The 5253-nt window shown below is 39.1% G+C and overlaps 1 long non-coding RNA gene across 1 annotated transcript; it reads right to left on the reverse strand.

Moving 5' to 3' along the window:
• Window positions 1-2827: 2827 nt before the first annotated feature.
• On the reverse strand, window positions 2828-3892 carry LOC125412574 (uncharacterized). Its single transcript, XR_007235633.3, has 2 exons — window positions 3790-3892; window positions 2828-3454 (listed from the first exon to the last, which is right to left on the reverse strand). It is a non-coding gene; the product is annotated as an uncharacterized LOC125412574 (long non-coding RNA).
• Window positions 3893-5253: the final 1361 nt, after the last annotated feature.

Consider the following 5253-nt stretch of genomic DNA (forward strand, 5'->3'; position numbering starts at 1 on the left):
AATGAGAAACATCTTATTGAGTCATTGGTAAAAGGGACCCCATGGACACCGAAACATAGGCTACTGCCGAGGCTATTGATGCTCTTCACAAACTAATGGTAAGGCCCTATTGCTGAAGATAACACTTATATATGTCATTGAACACAGAAAAGTCAAGTTGATGCATTCCTACAGGGCCATGCTACTGACTAGCTATCATTTGTGTTACTAGAAGGTACTCTGCATGCTATCAGAGGAGAAGATAGCATCAACTCAGTTACAAACCTGTGACCGAAAACAGTGACCTGTCTGAGAAGCATGCTGGTGCAATAGTGGCACAGACATTGAGAGCATAACCAACCACTCTGATTGGATTTAAGGCCCACTCCAGGAAATGGAACCCATACCTGACAGTGCTTTTTGATGGCCAGGAATCTGAGACTAAATAGGTCATAGACCTAGTGAAAAACCAAATACTATTGTTCTGCTAAAGGAACATAACGATAAAATAACTCCTGATGACATTCTGCTTTACCCATAGACAATTGCCTCACTCTTATCATCAGAGAAACTTCTCCTTGGAGTTGATGAGAATAGCAAGGATCCAGAATGGAAAAATGTGCAGAGAGTCAGAGACTTTGGGACACTCGGTCCTAAAATGAGTCTTCATTAAACCTTTCCCTTAAGACTCAGGAACCTATGTGGAAAAAGGAAGCAGAACTGTTGTAAGGGCCAGAGGTTTTGGATGACTCCAAACAGTGTCCTTCAGACACAATAGGACTGAGACAACTGTGAACTCACAGAGACTGTGCAAGCATGCAAGGGTTTACACAGGTTCAAGTCAAATGGGTTCACAGCATGGAGAGGAAGAAGTGGACATGGCCTCACACTCCTAACCAAGAAGCTATCTCTTCCCCGTTTTGTCTAAACAAGATCAGACCAAACCAATTACAACTATATACAATAGGAACAGATACCAAATATAAAATTATAAGCAACAAACAATATTAAGCAAGAAACAAATAACAAAAGTTTTATTAAGCATTCTATTTCAAGGAGTTTAAATAATGTATTGAAATTAAGTTTAGCTAAATCATGAGGAGGGTAACTACAATTATCTAATCTTTAACTCCATCAAAAATCTGAGAAGGGAAGTAATATTACTTGAGCAACCAGGAAGTACCAACAAGAAACTTCCAAAATGTGCAACAAATGATAGAGACAACTGACTACCTGGGCAATCACCCAAAGTCTCATCTGCAATGTTGAGGCAACCAACTTTGGCTAAGGCCTAACGTAACTGACATACCATTTTCAAAGGTAAGAAACTTTTTAGAATTATCTTACCCTGTCTTGGCAGGATAAGACAATCCTGTTTTTATCCATTTACAGATAATCTGTATCTCTGTCAGTAGTCGAGGTATGGACTTTTCTTTGCCCAAAGGCCGGTTCTACCAAGAAGACAAGCTCCAATTGGAGCGTCTTTGGTGCTCAATATTCTCTCGGGAGTAGAGCGGTGTTGCCAGGAGTGATGGTGTCTCACTACCATAGAACTCTAGTTTAGATTAAAGGCCATTTTCTACAACTCTTTGAAAAGGTTGAAGATTATAATATCTATATTAAATATAATCTCTATGTATCTAAAGAACCTGATTAGCCTAAATATAAATATGACAAACATATATGACTATTGAATTATAATTCTCAATATCTATCTAACTTGAAGGCTAAGAGAATAAACAACTGTGCAATAAATGAGGACAATGACCTCCAAATCTAAACAATGTATATCATTACATAAACAATATATAAGTTTCTTAATCAGAGGTAGAAATGTACATTGCAATATGGTAAATACATATATCAATACTATATATATATATATATATATATATATCAATTCATAAAAGTGTTTTAAACAGACGTAGAAGCCTACTCACATACAATATTGAATGATTTGTATCTACTTGCAAAGGAAAGCATTAGTTTTCTCCAGTGGAGTCTCATTGGAGACTTAACCACACTTCAGGGTAGGCCTCATCCCCAGAAGTGGGGTCAACACAAAACAAACTCAATGGTATGCTTGTAGGCTTTTTGTCTCATATTGCTTTTTAGGCATTTTTTCTTATTGCTCATGTTTGCTAGTATATTTTTTTCTGAGTGAGGTGTGTGTGTGTGTGTGTGTGTGTGTGTGTGTGTGTTTCTTTTTAAAGAGAAAAGGGCTTGGAGTTGGGTGGGTAGAAAGATAGAACCTTTGAAAAATTAGGGGAGAGGAAAAGTATAATCCGAATATATTGTATGAATTACTGTTTTTCAATAAAAAGCAAACAAAATAAACTTTTAGAATTAAAAATAAAATTTCAAAAACAAAGATCAGTTAAAGTTGGGAAAACAGTCTAACACAAAATCTCAGAATCATGCTGGGTACCATTTATAAAAGATATACCTAGAATAAATAGGTAAATAAATAATGATAGCTATTGCTATATAGGTTAAATACAGAAAAAATGAATCTTGCTGTTATTAGAACAGCAAAATTAATGTCCGATAAAGTGGTACAAAACGCGGCCAAAGCCTATCATAGGTAAAATGGTGTGCTTTGAGTTTTTTTTAAATCAGTAAAATAGCTCAATACAAAACTCTTATCCATGTGAGAATAATTTGATCAAAACCATAACTATAGTGAGGAATTTTAGCTCACTGTGATCCCACAGATCAGCTTTGGCAGAAGAAAAATCATGATAGAAAGGTCGATGGGAGAAGTGTGTTCTCTCAAGCACACAGTGTATGGCATTCCCGTGTATGGTAGAATATGCGCTTCTATAAGATAGGCTACAAAGATTCGCTCTTCTCTTAATTTCATTATTTATTTATAAAAACTTGACAATTTTTTGGTCAAAATACAAGTGCAAAAATGCAAAACGTCAACCCAGATAGGTTATAGTCTCTTAGAATAGTGAGAAAAGCCTATAAACAAGAAGATAAAGAACGAAATCTACTTTGATAATGCAAAGAAAAAATATCAAACATATTTCCTATTATTTCCAACAAAGAAAACAATAAAACTGAATGAACAGTAGCCTGGAAATGAACAGAAAGTGACTCCTGAAGACAAACATTTCATATTCCAATGAAAATATAGTTTTCTTAAGAAGGAAATGAGAAAGAGGCTGTGAGGTGGGTGACCAGGTAAAGGTGTCTGCTGTCAAGTTTTAAGATCCAAGATCAGTCCCTGAGACCCACGAGGTAGAAGGGAGGACTGACTCCTGCAGGTTGTCTTCTGACCTCCACTTGAGTGCATCATGGCATGCACCCCCCCCCACACCGCAGTATCCTCATATTCTCCACGAACACAGGATAAATGAAATACGACTTTTTAAAGGAAGAAAATCAGTGAGCTAGGTAGTGTTGTGGCTCAGCATGTAAAGGTGCCTGCTGCCAAGTCTGATGAGTGTGAGCTTGATCCTCAGAGGACCTGCATGGTGAAAAGAGAGAACTTACTTCTGGAAGTCATAATTCGACCTCCACATGTGAGCTACCTGCATACACACATGTACACACACACACACACACACACACACACACACACACACACACGCAATGAAAATTTTATTTAAAATAAGAAAAGAAGGAAGTTAAACATACAGCTTAAGGAAATAGGAAAATACGTGTAAAATCAACTAAAAAGTTGGATTAGAAATTATATAAAAAGCAAAGTCAAAATTGGTTGATCTAGAAAATTTATATGATACTACAAATAACTTATAAAACCGAAGTAGGCTTTTAAAAACATAGATAGAACTGACCAACCTCTGGCAGTGTGAGGAGCAGAGAAGAAACCAAGCCATGCCCAGGAGAAATGGAGAGGAGAAGTGGCAGCAGCTGAGGACACTAGAGGGAAAGACGGGTGCCCTCTGACCTCAGCTATTGCTACAGCCTTGGGAAATTTCAAGTTCACTGCCCTAAGAGTAAATCTGTAACTTTGTATTTCTTCCAGAATGAAATCTTTTACAACTTCACTAGAGCAAACCACAGTCAGTTTAAACAGATCAATGTGGGGAACTTATTGCGTAAGTTTATAAAACTCTGTCATAAGTGACATGAGTCTTCGAGAGAGCTTCCAGCATAATCAACTGGCCCAGTAGGACTTGTTTTGGAAGGCGAATCAACACTCCACTTTTAAACACAAACGCCAGCAGTTTCAATCTCTCAGCCTTCACAGTGTTCTTCAGTTGTTTCTGGGAGTTCTCCAAAGGCTTGACTTCTGTGTCCCAACCTGGGGCAGCAACGGTGGCTCAAAGAGTTGGCCCTGGGACTTTCTGCTCTTCTATCTTGCTTTGTAGAGAACAGCCAGCCGGCTTCTCAATTCTTCCAGGCATTTTCCATAACCTTCTTCCCCAGGGGATCTTTTCCTCCCAATTCTCATACTTAGGGAGATCTTGTGCTTCTCCTGACTTCAAAAGAAAGTCTGGGACCTGGGCCTGAACTTCAGTACATTCATTCCTGGGGCCATTTGATTGGTTCAAGATGGTGAAGTGATCCAATCAAGGACAAGATACAATGGTATTTTTACTGAGCATCCTGGGGGAAGAAGTCAGCATTCTTTCCACTGGGCCTGAGTTACTGGCAGACATTCCGATGCCACGTAAAACCCAAGTCGTGAAAAGTGGATCCAAAGAAGAGTAGACCCCAGGGAAAGTGACTGTGTTGTCAACTGGATTCCTGCAACAATCTCAAAGCTAAAACTGGTCTGCTCTTCAGCCTTTTAGTCGTAGGCTCTTGACATCTGTCAAGTTCTCACTGCAGCAAAGAATGAAATTATTTGATTGGCAGGTCAGTGAGGTGGTGTCTGGGTCTGAAAGCAGTCTGAAGCTTATGTCAACCAATATACCAGCTCCCCCTGTCTCCCTGTCTCCCTCTCTCCAGCTCTCTGACAGTTTCCCCAGTCATCAGGGGTCATTCAGATTCCATCTATATGTTTACTACTGCCACATGACCCAGAAATCTATCTTCTGTGTCTACTCAAATGGAATGGAATCACCACTGGTAAGATATCTTTGTTTCCATATTCGCCAAGATTCTTTTGAGCTATTCTGACAGCTCTTGTCTTTACGCTGTCTTTCCAAAGAATTTAAAACTTCCCCCAAAGGTCCCTGGCTCCTCCTTCCAACCAAACTGTTTGCTTACCACTTTTTCCAGGTGTGCCCACTGCTGTCAGTGGCACAGCTGTGTACAGAGGAGCCTGGTGAATGAGGGCCGTTAGGCAGTGTCTGG

This window comes from Myodes glareolus, chromosome 3 (assembly GCF_982192425.1).
Source record: "Myodes glareolus chromosome 3, mMyoGla1.1, whole genome shotgun sequence".
NCBI lineage: Eukaryota > Metazoa > Chordata > Mammalia > Rodentia > Cricetidae > Myodes > Myodes glareolus.